Source organism: Akebia trifoliata, chromosome 12 (genome assembly GCF_017979445.1).
Source record: "Akebia trifoliata isolate Shusen 1 chromosome 12, ASM1797944v1, whole genome shotgun sequence".
Classification (NCBI taxonomy): Eukaryota; Viridiplantae; Streptophyta; class Magnoliopsida; order Ranunculales; family Lardizabalaceae; genus Akebia; species Akebia trifoliata.
Genome location: NC_141386.1, coordinates 31,758,273 through 31,781,149, shown reverse-complemented (window position 1 = coordinate 31,781,149; position 22,877 = coordinate 31,758,273). Strand labels below are relative to the sequence as shown.

General features: G+C 33.0%; 2 pseudogenes; both read left to right on the top strand.

The window, feature by feature from the left end:
* The first annotated feature begins 10,800 nt into the window (after positions 1-10,800).
* LOC147389545 (zinc finger A20 and AN1 domain-containing stress-associated protein 1 pseudogene) lies at positions 10,801-11,325 on the top strand (annotated as a pseudogene).
* A 7,267-nt stretch (positions 11,326-18,592) lies between these two features.
* Positions 18,593-19,893, top strand: LOC147389544 (zinc finger A20 and AN1 domain-containing stress-associated protein 1 pseudogene; annotated as a pseudogene).
* Positions 19,894-22,877: the final 2,984 nt, after the last annotated feature.

Here is a 22,877-nt window from a genome sequence, read left to right as displayed (position 1 = left end):
GAACATTTTATAAGATGGTAGTAAAACATGAGTTATGCTTTATGGAGCTAAATGTTTAGAAGTCTCATATTAACAGTTTGAGCATAAAAGAAATGAGGAAGTTGAGATGGATATCTAGAAAGACTATGAAAAATAAATTTAGAAATAAACACATTCAAGAAAATGTAGAAGAAGTTTTGTAGACACCCCAATTTGCACGAATCCGTAGGAAAATCCAAATTTTCTCGAATTGATTCCAACTAAAGACTTAAGCCTCTCAACGGGTCCGCATTGTCACTTGGCATCATTATTCATGCATATATGCATACATGCATACATACATCATGTCATATAGTTTGCATGCTCCACCTTGTCCCTAATCTACTTCAATTTCCTACCCCCTATCATGGACCAACCCGGATCCATATCCCTTCCCCATTAACCGATCCATCACCCTTACCCTTACTATAGTCCACTTCCTAAGCAAATTTAAGCACAAGACAAAGTCTACCTTTTAACCCAAAATTCAAGCCCATTCTCTAAACCCCATGCCATTTTAAATCGTAACCCAAATCCATTTCCTAATCCAACTTAAGCCCAAGACAAAGTTCATTCTATAAGTCCTAAACCAAGTCTATTATAAGTCCAACACCAAGCCCATTCTCTCACATCCCATCAAAAGATGACACATGTTGATCTCTCATAAGCCCTCAATACCCAATGCATTATCTAATTGGAAAGTCAACTCCCCCTTGTGAAAATTCAAGAATGCCCTTCCCAAAAAGGTTGGTCAAACCAAAAAGATTCTTGGGTCTTTGGTAATAATCTATAAAATTGAGAGAACTTTCAATCATATTCTCAAAAGATGAGAATCTTCAAGAACATACATGGAGCTCTCTTATTAGTCAATTTCAAAATTATACTTTCACCCCTTGCTTTATGAGTTATTTACAAATGAACCAAGGTTTACTTTTCACCTACCACTTCACATTTACATATGTCATTCTCCTACTCACCCTCCCAAAAAATATTTTGTTCTCCCATTGGTCCATTTCAAAAAATATTCTTTCACCATTGTTTTATAAGTTATTTACAAATAAACCAATGTCTACTTTTCACCTACCACTCCACCTTTACACATGTCACTCCCCTATCCATCCTCCCAAAAGTACTTTTATTCTCTCATCTCTATTTTCTAAAAAATCAAGGATCAAATAATATTTTTATGATTTCTTCACAAATGTCATATTTGCCCTCATACAAATGAAAAATTCAAAAAGAAACAACCTAAACTTTATTTCTATTCTCTTTATTTTTAGGATTGATCACTTTATCCCCAAAAGTTATCCAAAAACTCTATTAATACCCTCATTTTCTAAGAATAATTCATGCTCTCAAGCCCCCATCTCTCAACATAAAATTCTACTAAAATCTATACTCATTCTCTCATCTTCTAATTTCAACTCACTCAACCCTCAACCATCTCACTCAACTCTCAAGTCTACCTCTCAAGGTTCAAGACCACTAAAGGACAATGTGGGGTTAAGATGTAGTTTATTTGTTTTAAAGCTTGCATCTTCTTCTTCTAACCCTCTACTTTATTTTCTTTTTAGAAATCCCTTAGGATGTAATGCATACCCTCTTCCATCCCCGGTAGATTGGACTAAGGTTCGATCGAAAGGATGGGGGTTGAAGCCCTTTTTACCTTAATTTCATGCATCATATTGTACACAATGCACACACTCACCTATGCATGACAATGATGAAGAAATGTGTCACCCTCTTGATGGGGTGAAACATCAAATTTCTAGTCATGCATACATGCATCAAGGTTGTGGCATCAAGGGAACTCCATCATGGAGTCTTTCTAAAAAACCTACATTCATTTTCATAAATTTAATGTGACTACATGGGTCATTTTTTTTATAGAATGCCCATTAATGTCACTTTGAAATCAAAACCCTTTGTTAAGAGTACATTTCACTCTAATGCACACACCACCCTTATCATGCATTCTCATGCATTTTAGTATTTATTTTCTTAAGTTTTTACAAGATAAAATGGCCATGCAAGGTAACTACCTTTGGTGGAGAGGATGGAGTGCCTAACACCTTCTCGATCCTCTAACCGGACCTCCTTACCTAGATCTTAGGTAGACCTTGCCCTTTCCAACACATGAGAGTCACTACAATGCTATAAAAAAATGATTTTTAAAAAATCGATCCTGGTGCCTATTCACACCCATTTCTAAAAAAGAATGGTGGCAACGCCAAACAATGTAGCATTGAGGTTCATGACGAACATTTCATGTTTACAAGCTTTAATGGGCGATAAATTAATTGAAAGTCGACTAAGATAGTTTGGGCATGTTCAATGAAGACCAACTAGAATCTTAATAAGAAAAAATATGCAAGTTCAAGGTACTAAAAGGAGAGAAGACAACTCAAGACATTGTGAATTGAGACGATGAAAGTAGATATGAACATACTTCCAATCATAGAAGACACACACACACACACACACACACACATATATATATATATATATATATGGGGTCAGGTTCCGTAGACACATAAAGCTACTCATAAAGTTACAACATTTTTGTCTTATATGGTTAAAAAGGTTCAAAATGGGCTGATTTTTTGTGAGGATGATCTCTATGGTGAGGAAATCATTCTTGCAAAAAATCATCCTATTCCAAAACTTCTAACCCCATCAAAAATGGTTTACAAAAATTGGACGGTCTAAAAATTTTCAACTTGTAAACATGCTGCTAGAAGTTTCATAATGGGCTGATTTTTGGCGAGAATGATCTCCTCACCATTGAGATCATCCTCACAAAAAATCAGCCCATTCCAAACATTTTTGCCCATATAAGACAGAATGCGTTGTAGCTTTATGAGTAACTCTATGTGTATACAGATCCTAATCCATATATATATATATATATAGGTCCCGTTTAATGGCTAACTTTTTGGCAAAACATTTTTCAAAACATGAGTTAGAAGTTTTGGAATGAGCTGATTTTTGGTGAGGATGATCTCTATGGTGAGGAGATCATCATCACCAAAAATCAGCCCATTCCAAAACTTCTAACCCCATCAAAAATAGTTTACAAAAAATGGACGGTCCACAATTTTTCAACTTGTAAACATGGGTTAGAAGTTTTGGAATGGGCTGATTTTTGGTGAGGATAATCTCCCCACCGTAGAGATCATCCTCACCAAAAATCAGCCCATTCCAAAACTTCTAACTCATGTTTTGAAAAATGTTTTGCCAAAAAGTTAGCCATTAAACGCTACCCATATATATATATATAGGATAGCGTTATTACGACCCCTATTACGACTCACATTGCGACATACCGTTTGTCTTATATGGGCAAAAATGTTTGGAATGGGCTGATTTTTTGTGAGGATGATCTCTGTGATGAGGGGATCATCCTGGCAAAAAATCATCCCATTCCAAAACTTCTAACCCCATCAAAATTGATTTACAAAAATTGGACGATCTAAAATTTTTCAACTTGTAAACATGGGGCTAGAAGTTTCATAATGAGCTGATTTTTGGCAAGGATGATCTCCTCACCATAAAGATCATCCTCACAAAAAATCAGCCCATTCCAAACATTTTTGCCCATATAAGACAAAACGGTGTGTCGCAATGTGAGTCGTAATAGGGGTCGTAAGAACCCGACCCATATATATATATGGGGACGGTTCAGCCGCCCTAAAGTTTGCCAAGTTTGGTGCCAAACATTTTTCAAAATATGGGTTAGAAGCTTTGGAATGTGCTGATTTTTTGTGAGGATGATCTCTATGATGAGAAGATCATCCTCGCCAAAAATCAGCCTAATCCAAAACTTCTAACCCCATCAAAAGTGATTTACAAAAATTGGACGGTCCACGATTCTTCAACTTGTAAACTAGAGTTAGAAGTTTCAAAATGAGCTGATTTTTTGTGAGGATGATCTCTTCACCGTAGAGATCATCCTCACAAAAAATCATTCTATTCCAAAACTTCTAACCCTATCAAAAGTGATTTACAAAAAATGTTTGACACCAAACTTGGCAAACTTTATGGCTGCCGAACCGCTTTATATATATATATATATATAGAGTGAGAGAGAGAAAGAGAGATTTTATCGTATTTGTGATGATGATTTACTCCAGAAGGCAAACCATGTGGCCAATGCAAGCAACAATGGCAACGTGTGGCAGAGCTGTGTGTTTTTCAGCAAATGGTGATGGGATTAAATGGAAACTTGAAAAAGGGGTTGTGCCCATGGGATAACATGTGAAGAGAAGTGGTGATGGAACATGAGATGAAGACTTTGAAGTGTGATATGTGCTCTAGATCGATACATAAAGCAAATAAGAAAAATGAGATTTAGAACACAAATTAGGTATAGGATCATGGCCAGCCAGATTGTAGGATCATGAGAATATTTGAGAAAAACTGAAATACCCATACTTCGATCATCGGAGGGCATATGGTTACATACATTCAATTAAAATATCCGGATAACTACAACATTCTTTTAAGTAATGCAAAACTACTTTATCTAAATCCCTAGGGATTGGCTCATAGCAATTTTGGACCAATAAGTAGTTAATGCCTTTAGGTCATGAGTTTGATTCCCAATATGACTATTAATTCCTCAGGAGCCACCCGCAATGGTGCACCCTCACTTACCTAGTGCGTGTGATGTGCGGGCACTGCGCATTCCCGAGACCAATCATTGGACAAAACCATGGTCTATGGATTGGGCAAAGCCCATATGTGGGCCCGGTATGTTGTCCACAGGGATACCTGGTTATAAAAAAAACTACTGTATCTAATTTTTTTATTATTATTTTATTCCAAATAGTGTTTTAATGATAGAAGTCCGTGTGTTATTATCTGAATTTACATAATTCACCAATTAAAAGTGCGTCAAATTGAATGGTATAGAGAGTGAAATCTCCGTTCTCACTTTCTTCAACAAAATAAAGATGATAGCAAATTTTAATAAAATAATGTTGAAGTCACCTCAAGATTGCACCTCACATCGCACATCCAGACATGAAAGTGTATAGGAAACATAGATTATTTTCATCCAGATACAAGTGAAAAAGCATCAATTGTTCATATACACTTTCACCTCAAGATGTGCGATTTGAGGTACAATCTTGAGTCACTATTGTAGATCGTGAGATTGGTACCCAATATGAGCATTAGTTCTTCAGGGCTAGGGTGCAACCTTACTTACCTGATACGTGTGATGTGCAGGCGTTGCACGTGCCTCAAGACTAGTCTTTGGACAAGATCATGGTCTATAGACTGGACAAAGCCTAGGTATAGACCCGATCCATTGTCTACATGGATTTACTCAATTATCAGCAAACAAACAAAAAATGTCTCCAAAAGAAAATTATAACCTTTTTTGTAACCCTTGCTTCAAAAGTCAAAATCTTTTCCACAATGAAGGTGACTCCATTAAAACGCCTTTGTCCAAAAATAATTATTGGGATGGTAAAACAACACTATCAAAAGTTTATGATCAAATGTATAATGGAAAATAGACACATTGAGTTTTTATCTATATAAAAAAAAAAAGCTTGCAAAAAGACAAGATGCATAAGACGTGAAAATGGGTAAGTTTAAAGTCAATTACCTAAGGTGCTGATTAATTCAGCTTCTACTGTCAGAATCTGAAAAGTTGAAAAACTTGTTTGATAGAACTTTTTAAAACTGCTGTGCTGTTGACTAGAATCTGACTGTGGACTGTTTGATACAGCTTCTAAAATCTGCTGTAGTAGGGTAAAATGACCAGAATGCCCTTAAGCTTGATAATGCAACCAGAATGCATAAAAATTACCAGAATACCCCTATACATATATAATTACACTAAATATATATAAATATAATAAAATTATATAAAAAATTAAAAAAATAATTATTTTAATTTTAAAATGTTTATAATTCTAAAAAAAATTATAGAAAAATTTATAATTCTATAGAAATTTTGGCAGCATCTCCTCTTAAAAATAGACATATAAAATTTTCCTGATAAACAAAATACTTGCATAATACACAATCCAACATAATGTACGCAGAATGTATCAAAAATTACTAAGGGTTTTGATTTTGATGCAAGATGAAAGATGAATTAGGATTTTGATTTTGGTAGTTTGAAAAGAGCTAAGGGTTTAATTTGTTCAATATGAAGTGGTCTACGATGCTGGAAATTGAAGTTTTAATTAAGGGCTAAAAATTATGATTCTGGATTAGGATTTTAGGTGGGATGGATTTTAATACTATGAGGGTGGTGGTTGTAGAAGTTATAGGAATTTTTTGGGGGGGCTTAGTAGAGAGATTGAATGAAGTCACACCACTTAATTTACCTACTTGTATGAAATCTCACAGCACACAAGGAGAGGTGTCTTAAAGAAGAGCTTGCACACCTACAAATCACTGAAAGAGAAATTTAAACTCTTAAATTCTAACAACAGTAGTCATCTAAAATAGAACGCCACTGTTAAAACTCTAAAATTTGGATATTTAAATAGAACAAATAAATAGAAACCCCAACTATTGGTCTCTAAAATACTAAACTATTATTCTTCTAATATGAGACCTTCATGTAGGTTGTCCAACCAGCATGAACAAACGTTGTGAATTTAAATGAGACATACCAATATGCTGTCTCATGAGCACAAAAACCAAATTAGGAACACAATTTCTCTTTCCTTTTAGGGCTGTTATTGCGACCCATATTAGGGCTGTTGAGTGTTAACTAATTTTAAAACGCAAAATATGGGCCATAATAGATAATCTAATGAGGCATATTATAAACACTGTTCAACCAGTACAAAAAAATCTATGATTTCACTCGAATCATAATAGATACAAGAAGATCAAAAAAAACAAACGAACACAGCATTAAAACACAATATGGCAAATAAATCAGTACTTAAACACAACAATGATATTAGAATCTCATATTCATCTTGACAATAATTTCTAACAAATAAAATTTCTATTAATTTCTATTAATTTATTTTTTAATAAAAATCTACCAATAAATTAGAACCCTAACAGAAAATTTTCTGTTAATCCAACCTTTAATACGCAATTTCATCAAGAATCATTCACACAAATTTAAATCGATATACATGCTCTTTTGGTGCAAAAATCTATAGAAATTATTTCTATTTTTGTTATTTTAATAAAACTCTACCAACAAATTAGAACCCTAACAGAAAATTTTCTATTCAATATGCAATTTCGGCAAGAATTATTCACAAAAATTGAAATCAATTAGAGAGAGAGAGAGAGCTCATAGAGATTGGAAAAAGGGGTAAACGGAGGGATTTCGATCTGACTTCGAGCCGTCGTCGTCAATGCCGTCGATCTTCGTCGCTGTCTTGATCGGGGTTGAGTTCAACGATGAAGGGTGTCGATCGATATGGGTTTTTGCATTTCAAATGGGTTGAGTTCAACGATGAAGGGTGTCGTCGTTGATGGGTTTCGCTTGAACGAATTTAGCGTCGTCGATATGTTAGATCGGTGCTGGTGGTGGTGGTCGTCGATGAGTTCAGTCGGCTACTGCTGTCGAAATCAATGGGTGAGAAAAACCCATTCGATGAACGAAGTTATTATCACGGACAAACGATGGAATTTCTAATAATGTCGAAGGGTATAGTAGTCATTTCACTTGACTGCGTTTAAACGCGGTTGCGCGAAGCATCTCTCGTCCGCTTTTCAAAACAGCGGTTAAAAATCGTAAATCGCGTTAAAAATTTTAAAACGCAGCATTTAAAAGCGTTATCAAACACGCAAAATATCGTCAAACGCCATTTTTTAACGCAAACGCTGGAAAATTCGCGTTTTGAAGCGCAATCAATCGCACCCTAAGTAATCATTTATAACAAGAATCTAACATAATATTCATTTACCTGATGTATATAGATTTAACAGAAAGTTATCAAATATATATAATTATTAATTATAAAAAAATTATTTAACTTCAACATAGTTTGGAATCACTAGATGTTCCCGCCTTGGTATGGTCCTTCTATTGATAAACACTTTCTTTACTATTGTTTGTGGCTTAAATAGGCGAAGGCAATTTTGGCATCCCAAAAAAATTAGAAAGCATAAAAAGCTGGACTGTCCAGCGATTTCAATTAATGTTTATGCGGTCCAATGTGATCAATCTTTTTTTCATAATTTATAAAAAATTACTATTTTTTTAATTATTATAAACAATTAGAAAATCAACACTTTTTTTTTCACTCTAGATTTAATAGGAATAAATGTTATAACTTATAAATATGTATACTATGGACAGGGGGGTACTACAAAAATGAGAAATGATTTTTTATTATCCAAAGCATTGTATGTTTTGCATATAATGAGTAAAGTATGATATTCATTGCTCTGAATAGATCTACAACATTATGTATTAAGATATTAACGCTACAGAACCATCATTTATAGATCAACTTATACAAGTATGAAAGTGTGATTGCTTTAACGAGAAATGATTTTGTTTTGTAAATACTTATATAATTAGGATACTGGCCTAATAACTTAAATGTTTTTAATATGATGAATACTATTATGATTTTATTAAATGGGTTGACATTATGGTAAAGAGAAATCCTTTCCTGACTAACATAATGAGGAAAAAGGCCTTACTAAACCTCACCCACCATCAAAAGACCTCGAGGACTTATTTTACAAATCTCGAGGTCTTTCTTACAATGTATGAGGCTTAGTGAGACCTTTTTTCCTCATTATCTTAGTAAGACTAGTTGGACTCTATGGTAAATACCATTATAGTTTGAAGGATGTGTGAGTTTATCCTTGTTACATAGATTTAGTTGCTCAAAACAAATTACAAACCAATACCTAAACATATAAGGGAAAGATTAAAGATTAACTAGAATTCAAATTAAAGGTGGAGTGACGTTCAAAACCCAATGGGATTGTAGTAGGTTTCCACACTCCCAATACAATTATGAAACCCACTCACAAAAGAAATCCAATTCTGATTTAATAACAGTAACCTACTCTCTAAGGGTAGAGCCAGAATTTTCTTGTAGTAGGACCAAATTATGGTTAGTTATATAGTTGAAGAACTTGAAAATGAATGATTTTAAGGAAAAATTCAGAAATTTTTATTTAAAAGTTAAAGAAAATGATACTTAGGTAATTTCTAATTAGTATATGAGAAGGTCCGATTAAAAAACAATGTCATCAACAAAAAATTGAAGAGGGAGGAAGGGCAAAAATTGGAGGGAGGTGAGGGTGTGGGGGGGGCAAATGAGCCATGTGATTAGTTGAAAATATAGGGGTGTCTCAAAGTTCTATGGAGGCCATCCCCATATTATATTCTCTCATTTGAAAGCTAGTTTCTTATTAGAAGTTTTAGACCATACAAACTTCTCATTTGGAATAGGCTTAATCAACACATTTGTTTTAAACATGTGAATCTTCTATAAATTGATTCTTCCATTATGCTAGGAACAAAATGATACTAGGCTTCAATGTGCTTGATCCGTGCATAATAAATAAGATTTCTTGCCAAATGCAATGCATTCTGATTATCATAATGAATATTGGTTTTGTTTGGATGGAATTTCAATGTAGGAATTCGATGTCATTTTAAAGATTAGCCCCAAAAAAAATAAAAAAATAAAAAAAATAAATAGGTGCAGTTGGAAAATGAATTCCACTCTTCAAAAAAAAAAAGAGAGAGTTGCTATTGCCACACCATCAGTTGTAATTCTTTTTTTATTTATATTATATTGGGATTGGTGTGGCATTAGTAAAAGTTGAAATGCCATTAGTAGTTATGTTAAAAAATACCAGGAAATAGGAAGAATTTGGAGGAGGAGAGATAATAAAAAAAATTAAAAAAAAAGTAGTCACAATCACTGTGGGACCCACCCTCGTGACAGTGATTGCTGACCCATTAATAGAACCAACTGCACGCCGCCGCTGGCAGGTTGTCATTTCTCATGACGTGTCAGTTCTCTATCCATCTTAGCCGGTTCTATGCGGGACCCACCCCCCGGTTCATCATCCTGTAAACCCGGTCGTGGGTTTCCTTGGGAACGAGCGTGCATAGAAAAGGTAAGAAATATTATTTTCTTAACATATAATATTAGTTAAAAAAATAAAAAATAATAATAATTAAATAATTAAAGAGAACAATCGAGGGCGTCAATAAAAGCAGAAAATTGGGGTTCCTTCTGTCCCATCTCTCTTGACTATTTTTAATTTTATTTGATAGATTTGTAATCTCAAATTCGTGAGAGGAAGGAATTTCTCAACCGTCCGATATTTCATGATCCCTTATAATGGGATGAGGATGATTTGTTATCCTAATTAATAATAACAAACCTAGAATAGGTGATTAGGACGGTTCAGATTAATTTGCATGTAGACCAATCAAACGGTTAAAATTGGAAAGACATTGATTGGTTGATTGGAAACTTAAAGGAGAAGAATCAGAAAAGAAAAATAAAATTTTTTTTAGGAAGTTTCCTTAATTCTTAAACTGACGAAAATACCCTTCAAAAATTCTTTAGTTCACTTATTTTTTAAATAGCTTTTGGAAAGTAAGTAATGGGTATTGTAGTCCATTTTGGAGTTCTAGTCCTCGTTTGTTTCCAACTACAACTCTCTATATATATGAACCCTATGTGCCCAATCTCACAACATAATCGATTTGCGGGCAAACTCGAAAGTAGTTCTGAAACCCTAAGCTTAGCTAGTGTTTCTTTCTTCGTAGATTTGTAGAAATCCAGAGAGAGAGAGGAGACGAAGATGAGTTCTGAAGATAGTTGGAACCGAATCGATCGAACCGAATGCGAACAACCCGAAAGCCATCGACTCTGTGCGAACGGATGCGGTTTCTTTGGTACGGCAGCGACGATGAATCTCTGCTCAAAGTGTTATAGAGATTTCCTCAAAAAAGAAGAACAAGAGGCCTCAGCCAAAGTAGCCGTTGAGAAATCACTAAACCCTAAATCAATTCAATCGACAACAATCATCATCCAACCACAATCGATCTCTACTACTTGTGCGGAATCTGATTCAACTTCAACTTCGAAAATATCGATTTCTGCTACAGTGAAATCGGATCCGGGTGTGAAGAACCGGTGCAAGAGCTGCAATAAGCGGGTCAGGTTAATGGGGTTCGAATGCAGATGTGGGAGTACTTTTTGTTCCACTCATCGGTACCCGGAGTTTCACGATTGTAAGTTCGATTTCAAGGAGATGGGTCGTGATGCAATCGCTAAGGCTAATCCAGTGGTGAAGAGTGCTAGGAATTGGGATGGTTTTTCTTGATTCATGTGTTGGCCCTGGTGCTTTGTTTTTAAGGGTATTTTTGTCTTTTTACAATCAAAAGTTTGAGTATGTGAGTGAGACGTTTCCTTTCTGTATGGATTTTACTTTTTTACTTTTTTTATTTTTTTCGGGATTGGTTTGGTGGAATGGAATGGAAAGCAATAGTCTGGATTGGTTTTGTGATGAAAAATTTAGAATGGCTTGGTAACTGTAAGGTAAATTTTATTTATTTGGTTGATAGTTGTGTGTAAGTGGTGTCACTATGGTTTTTAAACTCGGTATTTCATCTCGTCTCGTTCAGTTCCGATATCGCCTCGTCTCAGACAAGTTTTCCGATACGTTTGAGACATCTCATAAGACAAATCAATAAATTGAATTGTGACTCGTAAATCTTGGTTAAAAATTAATTTTGTGAGTTAGTCTAATTTAACTTTGACTGGGTTAACTCGGGTGATACGTCTCGGTCTCGGACGAGTTTAAAAATCATGGGTGTCACTGAGTACCCATTTAATTGAATTGGAATAAAAAATCCCGATTTCGATTTCCTCTAAAATGGTACCGGATCCTTAAGTTTTATCAGTGGATTTATTTTGTCACTTCTTTCCATATTAGAGATGATTTAAGGTATTTATATAAAATTATTTAAATTTTTATATAAATGATTGATTAGAGTTTAAAATGAGTTATTCTTCTAAAAATTTATTATTTTTAGTTTTGAAAAAAATCATTAATTTGTATCTTGAGCCCTAACAATTTGGAATATGGCAAAAATTCAATTTTTAAAAATTTTGAGTTCTATTCGATTTTGGATTGCAAAAATCCAGTCTAAAATTTGGACATAAATCTAATAAATGGAAAGTATACTGCATATGCTTCATATGTGTATTAATTTAATTTTAAAAATTCAAAAATAAAAATGTGGCCACTTGATAGTGATCGTGATGATGAAATTGGTGGAAGTGATGGTAACAACGATGGTGGTGATAAAGAGGACATTGAGGTTATTGTTCCGTTGATTTTGACAAATCATTAATTTTGAAAATTAAGGTGTAATCTCAAATAAATGTAAAGAGTCATGTCATTAATTTTTAAAAAAAATAAAAAAGACATTTGTCATCTAAAAATGTGGATTCCTCAAAAATTTTGAAGCATAACCACTTCAAAGTTGACTTGTGTACATGGCACAACTTACAAGTTTACACTTTGTAACATATAATTAGTTATAATAGCATTTTTTTTTTTTTTTGTCTGAGTTTAATAAACATTCGTAAAAATTGTGTTTACTATTTTCAAACTTAAAATTCGTGAATTATTTAGAATAGTTCAATAATTTGGGAATAATACTTTCATCAGAAAAAAAAAAAGAAAAAATTCAAGAATTTTTCAAGAATTAAACTATAATTAAGTTAATAATTTTGTTGATAATATGTTAGTTTTTTTAAAGGACTTTTTTTTTTTATAATGATTTGAAATACTTTTTATTTCATCCAATTCTTGAGAATCAATGGGTACTCATGATTTTTGGTAGTTCCTATTCCATTTATTTTAGAACCCGACCCGGAACTGACAAGAACCAAAATCGAACTAAATATAGTTGTATTTAAAGTGTCAATGGGTACCCATTTAATTGAAACTGAACCGAAACCAAAAACCCCAGTTCGTATTCCCTTTTTATTGGAATCAATTAGAGTCGATTCTAAAATGGAATTGAATCGATAGGAACTGGAACCGTTAGATTCTATCCAATGGGTACCCAAAACTAATTATTTTATCATTTTCTTAAAATATAAATGATTTGAGATTTTCTTTCATTTTAAAATTAATACATTATATAAAATTCTTCAATTTTTCATATAAATTATGCATTGGAGTCTAATATAGGCCATTTATTCTGAAAATTTATTACTCGTAAATAATATAACTTTTAGGATATTTATCACAAAAATTCCATAGGTTTGTAGCAATGGCATAAAAGGCTAATTTTTTTTATTTTTTTTTTAATTCATACTCAAAATAGGGTTAATTGCTATAGAAACTCATGTTTTTGGACAAAAATATCCTTACCTATAATTTCTCTAATAAAATCTTGAAAAATAATATTCAAAATTGTAACTTCCAAATAGAGAGACCCATTCTCTACCAAAACCTACCAAAGAGGATTTAAGGAACAATAGTTAATCTTGTATATCCACGCACTCTTGTGTTTGATTCCTGATCTATTGATGATTTCCACCAAAGATTCAATCTCTCCTCTATTTCTATCATTTTTTTTTAAATCATTTATATATTCTTATAATCTTGATATATTTCTCATTCGCAGTTATATAAATGAAAAATGGTAGCACATTTTTTTATTTTACGAAATTTTCAAGTTTTTATTCGTAAAATTTACCTAGTGTTGGACCTCAACACTAGAATGTATGTGTTATAAAGTTGAGGCTCGACAATACCTATTGTTAAAGTTTGACACTGTAGACATTTTTCACATACAAAAGCTTCTATTGGACAATTTCATCGAAGTTCAGATACGTACGTTCCAGTGTTGAGGTTTGACACTAGTAAATTTTATAAACAAAAACTTAAAATTTTCATAAAATCAATTTTTTTTTCTACCATTTTTCATTTTTATAACTATGGATAGAAAATGTATGAAGATTATAATAATATATAAATAATTTAAAAAATGAAAGAAATAGATGAGAGCTACAAGGTTCACCACTGTTCCTCAAATTTATAGTCTTTTTAATGAACTCCAATAGTTTTTTGGTAGGTTTTGGTTGAGATAACAGATATCTCTCTATTTCAATGATATAAAATGTTGGGAGGGAGGAAATTACAATTTAGAATATTACTTTTAAGGGTTTATTAGAGAAATTGTAGGTGAGGGTATTTTTGTCAAAAAATATGAGTTACTTTAGCAAATAACCCTATTTTGAGTATTAAAAAAAAGTGGCCATTTTTTTCCATTTCTATAAACCTATGAAATTTTTATGTTAAATGTCATAACTTTTAATTTTTGAAAAAAAAAAAAAAATTTATGTCTATAGTAAAACAAATTATAATTAAGCTGGTCATTTGATAGATAATACGTTAATTTTTTGAAAGAAAATAAAATGTTTTATAGTGAATTGAAATAATTTTTTTCATTCCATTCTTTGGAACCGGGATCGATGGGTATCTATGTTTTTTGGCGAATCTGATTCCGATTCCATCTATCTTAGAACCACAAGAACCATAATCGAAAAAAATATAGCGGTTATGGTTTTAAGTACCTTAGGAATCGACCGATTGATACCCCTAATTGCATCTTTATTAAAATATAATAATCTGCATACTACAATTACAAAAAAATAAAAAAATAAATAAATAATACCTTCAATACTTGTTGCATACATTTAAATTAAAATGAAAAATCATTTATGATGAGGAATATTTTTGTAGTAACACTTTTAAGAGGTGTTTTTTGTAATTTTGATTTGCAAGTAAAGGTATTTTTGTAATTTTGAGATATTTTATAATGAGGGATATTTTTTTAGTAACACCATTAAGAATATTTTTGTAATTTAAAAATATCTTTGATGAAGGGTATTTTTATAATTTTAATATAAAATATATTTCATATTTCTAGAACAGGGATACCTGGTTATCAAAAAAAAAAAAAAAAATTCTGGAAACATATCTTGATTTTTAAAAGTCATTTATAATTCAATTTAAAAATGGGATAACATGTTTGATAAGGTGGGAGTTCAAATGCACCTCACTAAAAAAATGGAATGGATCCATTCATTGGTCTCTAGCCGAATCCATTTGGAACAAATCGGTAATTAGTTGTTAAGTGGCTTTATTTTTTGCTTGATAACCTGTTACCTTTTCACAAGGGTAGAGTAACAAATGCCAATTTTTAGTATTTTCTTCCTATGAATTAGAGCTGGTGGAGTAACAAATGCCAAGCGTAAGTATATATTTTCTTCATAGGATTTAAAGTTGTCGATAAGGGCATGGAATTTGAAATCCATGTGAAAATGGTCATAATTAGGTAAAATGTGTAAGATGGAAAAATTAATTTTGGTATTTGATTCCATCTAGAAGAAATAATACTAGGAAAAAAATTAGAAGAAGAATATAACATAAATAAAGTATATAGTCGGTGGTGGAGGCGAAAGAGAAAGAAGAAAGAGCAAGTAGGGGTGGAGTAGTATAATGAAGTAGAAGAAGAAGAAGAAAGAGATATTGAAGGGGCGAAGGCAAAATGAGGTGGAGGTAACAGAGGAGGAGGAAAAAGAGATAAGGATTTTGTAAATTGCGGGTGAACTTTATCTTCCCATGGTATAGATGATACAGAGACTTTTTTTTTCTTTTAGCTTTCTCTCTTTGATATGAGTCTTCTGATTGTAGGCTTGATTTAAAGATCTTCCTCTTTTGTTAGTGCTAACTTGGTTGACCTCTTCTAATGGTTGGCTTCATTTTGATCTAACGATTTTTTTCTTTTGTTGAAGTTGGCTAATCCTCCGTCTTTCACCACTTCTTGGTCAATAAAAAATAAGAAGGAGAGAAGGATAAGGTCTCAGTGTGATGCCTGCCAAGGATGCTCCGATGGCCAAATTAGTACAAATATAGAAAAATGTGAATGAAGAAGAAATGAATGGTGCTCAGATATAGAGATCATAACTTAGTCAAGCCAACCCACCAACTTCTTTTTTTAGTTTTGGGAGTGTATACTTATAGGTCAACCTTAGAGACAAATGTCAACACATTACTTGTCCAAGTGTATAAAGAGCTGGGTATTAAAATGCATTCGAGTGCTTTGAAAGATGGGCTCATTACTTTTAAACAAACAATAAGTATGATATATAAGTGTTGCAAATCATTAATGCAAAGTAGATAAATGAAAATTACTGACATGTGATGCTCTATCAATCTAATATGTGATGTCTTACCAATCTAATAAAAGATATTGTATGAAATTAACTTAATGTGAAAAGATATGTTTGAATTTAGATATTTGCTCGGGATTATATAAACTATAGGGATTAGGTCAGATAAGAGCTAGGGATAAGATCATATACAAGCTAAGAATCAGATATGAACTCGGGATTATGTCCCTATGCGATATCACTCATATATGAATTATTTTCACAAATTGATTTAAATAAATTCGGAAGCTCAGACTCCACCTTTTTTGAAAGGATAACTTCATATTTTAGGGGTGGGTGAGTCAAGGCATGTCACATTCACCCATTCTCTGATAAGTACTTGTGAATATCGTCATAAATGAAGAAATTTGGTGCATGGGAGAGCTCAAATCGCATTAAATTCTTTCTCGTTATAATTGAGATTTTTGGTTGAGTTCAAAAATCAACCAGTTTTTTGAGATTTTACCAAATTGATGTGACGTACGTTTTTAAGTCTAATTTATGTGTCATTTGAATCAACCACTATGGAAACCTTCACACCATTCCTTAGGTTCATCGACTTGCTTGGTTAATACCGTCATGATTACTAACTGGGTGAATTAGGGTGGGATCACGTTTTCCTTACTGGTCGTTCTGAATTTCATTCCGGTATTAAATCTAGTTTCGATAAATACTCGTTTTTGTTTGCAGTGATCCTTCGGGATTTTTGGTTCTGTATTTTACATTAGGCCTTACTCAATTTTTAGGGACATGTGTGCTCATCGTAAAAAGTGGCAAAAATATTCTCCACAATTGCCTTCCTTTTTTATAGTTCGATACACCGAGGTGGCAAAAACCAATATCCTTTATTCTTGAGAGTTATTTAAATGTGGTCGGTAGATGGAAGCAGATAGTCGTGTCGTTTTAGTTGTCATTTCTACACATTTTTGTATTTATTGTTTCTTGTTCCCAACGTACTGTTTTTCATTTTTAGAAGAGGTTGTTACAATGGCTCATACACTTGTCGTGCCCTTATTGGCCTTGATTCAAACAAATCGTCTAAGACTTTCGTGTCTTGGAAAATGTTTTTTTGTTCATTAGTCTTTAATCTTACCTTTAATGACTATTTATTGCGGGGATCTCTATTTATAGAGCCATTTTTCACATTTTTTTCTTCATTTTTTACTCTCCTATTTTCTTTTGTGGTAATACCCCTCTTCTGTCTAGATGGTCAAAAAGAGGTACCATGCCCTTGTTTGGCCCTCTAAAGTGACTTTAAGGAAGAAATTGTATCCTTACTAGCATTGGCACTAAGTTTTGTGAAGAACTTCCCTTAAATCATTGTTTCAGAGTTGGTGCCACAATAGTCTTCTAAGGCTAGTTTAGGGCTAGAAACACAATCGAAAGGTTCGCTTAGAGGAAACTTGGTTCGACTCATGGTGTCATCTATGTATTTTAGAGATTTTCCCTTTTCGCAGAAGCCTTTATAATCAGCATGCTTGATAGTTGCGATGAGAATGTTTGCCAGGTTGACATCTATCATTTCAATGATTTCTCAGTTGGAAGACTTTCTTAAGTAAAATAAAGGAAGACCCAAAGATTTGTGCTCTTTGAACAACAAACCCCGATCATTGACGTGTGGATCCTTTGCAAGCTTTTTCAAAGTTCGAATGCTTGCCTTCCAGAATAGTCCACTTTCTAGTCGGAATTTTGTATTTGCTCTTTTGTAATTTGTAATGAGACTTGTGTAAGACCTCAATTTGAGTCGTGCTGGGGTGACATAGGATTTATTGTGATTCTCACAATTCTTACATGGATATGCGTATATAACCGTAGATGATTTTTACACGTATTGCGAGAGAACAAATCTATGGTTATGTGCACATCCCACGTCAGAATTATGATAATTGCAGTAAAGACTTTGTGTCACCTCAGCATTAGTGCCTCAATTTTTTCTTATATGAATTTTTTGTAATTCCGAGGTGTGCCCTGAGTAATTGTAAAAAATACATCAATAAAATTATTTCTTAAGCGTTCATTGCAAATTTTCCAGATATTCGTATCGCTATGTTAGTAATTATTTAGTCCAATGGTGTGGACGGATCAGATTAATTTGATTTAAAGCAATCCAACGATTAAAATTGGAATCCTTCTTGTACTAGAAGACATTGGTTGATTGGAAAGAGAAGAATCAGAAAAGAAAAAAATAAATGTTTTTTAGGAAGTTTCCTTAATTCTTAAATGACGAAAATACCCTTAAAGTAAGTACATTTAGGAGTACTCCTCATTTGTTTCCAACTACGAAGTAGAAATTCTTTTCGTTTCTCTCTCTCTCTCTCTCTCTCTATATATATATATATATATATATATATATATCAATATATGAAGCCTATGTGCCCCATCTCACAACGTAATTAATCGATTTGCAGGCAAACCCGAAAGTAGTTCTGAAACCCTAATCCTAGCTATTGTTTCCTCGTAGATTTGTAGAAATCCAGAGAGAGAGAGTGAGAGAGAGACGAAGATGAGTTCTGAAGATAGTTGGAACCGAATGCGAACAACCCGACAGCCATCGACTCTGTGCAAAAGGATGCGGTTTCTTTGGTACGACAGCGACGATGAATCTCTGCTCAAAGTGTTACAGAGATTTCCTATAAAAAAAAAGAACAAGAGGCCTCAACCAAAGTAGCCGTTGAGAAATCTCTAAACCCTAAATCTAATCCATCAACAACAACCATCCAACAACAACAACAACAATCGATCTCTACTAGTTGTGTGGAATTTGATTCATCTTCAACTACGATAATGTAGATGCAAGAATTTGCTCTACACTTTTCCTCTCTCCTAGCTCAGGCAGACCTGCAAATCAGCCCACTCCGACGATCAAGTTAGACAAGTTAATCAATGTAATTTTAGTTTCGAGAAAAAAAGAATTTGAACCTCTTTTACCCATAGTTCTCTTCCTTTTATAGGCATTAAACTTGATCGTTTTCTGTGCCACCCTTTGAAATGACCCAGGGCAGTTAGTTTACTAAGGGCAGTTAGCCCACTCCCTGACACGTCAGCTGCAGGGGTTGTTACAACTGCCCTACCACTTCTGGGATAATCAAAGCTGATCTGACATGATGTGGGTTGTTAGAGCTGTCAATCAATGGCACATCTATCAGATCCGTCTTACCGACCTATACTGTCACTGTCCGAACTACCCAACTGGTCGGTGGCTCAGGTCTGAGCTGGACATTGTGCATCCGAAGAATTTAGTCAACTGGGCCAATGTAGCGGTCTATCTGAGCTTACAATTATTACTTCCGGGCTTTGCTTGAGCCACGTGTCCATGTTCAAGAATTTCCCCCACAGATAACATCGAAATCTGCTACAGTGGAATCGGATCCGAGTGTGAAGAACCGGTGCAAGTGCTACAATAAGCGGGTCAGGTTAATGGGGTACGAGTGCAGATGTGGAGGTACTTTCTGCTCCACACATCGTTACCCGGAGTTTCATGATTGTACGTTCGATTTCAAGGAGATGGGTCGTAATGCAATCGTTAAGGCTAATCCAGTGGTGAAGAGTGCTAGGAATTGGGATGGTTTTTCTTGATTCATGTTTTGACTTTTGAGTCTCGTGCTTTGTTTCAAGGGTATTTTTGTCTTTTTCACAGTCAAAAGTTTGAGAGAGAGAATTCTTTCCTGTTCTTTTCTGCATCATTGATAGGTTTTCATATGATATGGATTTTACTATCTTTTTTTGTTTGGTGGAGTGGAATGGAATGGAATAATGACTTCATTGGTTTTGCCATGAAAAACTCACAGTGGATGGCTACCACTAGAGGGAAAATCTCTTGGGAAGCTATATTATTATTTCCTCACCTACTGATACTAACGCCACACCAAATGTGTGGTGTGCAATTCTTTGGTGATTTGCATAGGAATTGGTGTGGCATTAGTAAAAGCTTTTGTGGCAATAGCAACTCTCAATAAATATTGTTATTTAATTTTTTTTTTAATATTGTAAATTTTTTTGCATGATTTCTTATTAAATAAAAGGTGAATTTTTTTTTTTCTTAACTTATTCAAAGATTTTTTAGATAAAAATTTTTCTTATCCCTTGCTAAGTTGTATACATATGAACAAAAATTTCAATTTTCACATGCAAATAAATCTATCTGTCATGAGAAATACCACTGAGGTATTTTTTAAAGAAAATGTTGTAGTAACATTGAAATTGACATCATTTGGGACATTGCTGACGTGAAATTATTTATAGAATTATAAGAAGATTTTCATCGAGATACGAGTGAGAAGTATTTATGGTTTCGTGCACACTAATACCCCAAATGATGTTCTATGTTACTTAGCGAGACTCATGTTTTTAATTTTCATATGTAACTAAATCTGTGATAAATATATTTTTGTAATTTAAAAATATCTTTGATGAGGGGTATTTTTTTCATTTTAATATACAGTTTAACACATCTTTGATGAGGAATATTTTGTAAATTTATGTATATATTATTGTAATTAGGGGTGACAATCTCAACACGATACATGAACACAAATAAAAAGTGACACGAAATTAATGGATTTTGATCATAATAGTGTCAAATCGTCTAACACAATTGTTAAATGGGTTGTGAGGGCCCCATTTTGACACATTTAATTATTTTGTTAATGTCATTTTAAATCCTGAAATGTATGAGATATCTAAAATATCAATAATTACTTTAGGGTTTTAATATTACCTACTTTTTTTTCTAAAATTTTTTCATAATAATTTTTATTTTTCAAATTTTATAAAATATAAATTATGTTTTAAGATATTTTTCAAATAATTAGGACTAAATTTTTAGTTTGGGAAAAAAAAACACTTTCCTTCCAAGTAAGGAAAATTTTCTCACTTACATCTTGGCATTTAAAAATGTTATTTAGAGGATAAAATTTTAAAATTTTGAATTTTTTTTTTTTTTTAAATTAGTTATTTTTCATTTGATGAATTTTAATTTTAAATTTGGGTTTGGGAGTTCTATAGATACCCATTTTCAACATGTTGGATCACGCTCAAAAGAGTTTTTTTTTTTCTTTTTCAAACATGAGATTTTTTTATGAAATCTAAAAGATGTGTTTTACATAAGTGCCCAATATGGTAATACTTAAGTGCCCAATAACTCTTTGCAAGATTTAAATTCTATATAAACTAGTCAACTAACATAAGTGCCCAAGATTTAAATTTTTTTATGAAATCTAAAAGATGTGCTTTACATAAGTGCCCAATATGGTAATACATAAGTGCCCAATAGCTCTTTGCAAGATTTAAATTCTATATAAACTAGTCAACTAACATGACTCCTTGGGAAATCATCTAAAAAATCCTAAGTTTTTTGATAATTTTGTCCCTGTAAAGAAATCTAAAATTCCTAGCTATCCGTAGATAATTGACTAACAATTTATGTTGGTAGACATGGGTTTATTGTCGTGTGACTTTATTTTATTTTAGTAGGATTTGTTTGATTGCACATGAAAAATGATGAAAAATTCTATTTTTCATGAAAATTCACAATTTACTCTGATTGATTGGAATTTTTTCATGAAAATCCATTTTTCCTCTTCATCTAAAAGCTCACAAAAGTATGAATTTCATTTTTCCCATCTCTCCTCTTTCCCCATCTCCATCACCATTGATGTCCTTCACATGCACCGTCGCCTCCCTTGCTCCATCGTCCTCAGCCGCCAATGCTTCTCTCTCTCTCTCATTGTGGTTCAGCAGCAAACCTCCATGGTCATTACAGGTTTTGTACTTAATCCCTAATCTAAAATTTAGGTTTTTTTTTTTTTTTTCCTTATGGATCCATTTATTTCAACCCTAATGCAGTTTCAACCACAAGAACTCTTGAATAATTTCAATCTAGGGTTTGAATCCCATAAACAATCGGTTTGTTCTTGAAAGATTTGTATTGGATTCAACACTGTTTTTGTTCCTCCCATTTCTAATTTTTAATTTTTCACTTTATTTTTCAGATGAAATCAAAGGCTAAAATTTCAATTTTCCTTCTTACCCATTTCCCATTTTGATTTTCCATGGATTTCAAATTTCCATGCAATGAAATAAACTCTAATTATTTAGGTGGGGAAATGATTTTTTTTTTTTCCCACTTAATATTAGTATTTTATTGAATGAGTCGGGTCAAGATACCTATTTAAATCTATTTAAAAATGGGATAACATGTTCGATGAGGTGTAAGTTCAATGTTCGGATCTCCACTTTAAAAAAATTTGAATTGGTCTATTCAGTGATCTCTAACCGAACCCATTTAGAACAAATCGATAATAAGTTGTTAAGTGACTTCGCTTATTATTGGTGACCAAGGACCAATTGGGATGGGTTTTCAGAAAGCTGGAGTAACAGGTGCTAATCATAAGTATTTCCTTCCTATGAATTAGATTTGGTGGAAAAACAAATATAAGTTTGAATATTTTCCTCCCATGAATTAGAGTTGTTAAAATGAGTCAGTTTGATTGCATGGAAATTTCTTTTCCATGAAACTTTTAAGTCCATAGGAAAATGGTCATGGTCAGGTACAATGAGTAGGGTAGAAAAATTATTTTTTTGGTATTTGATTCCATCTTCAAAAAAAGAAAATTAGGGAAATTTTTTTTGAGGAAGAGA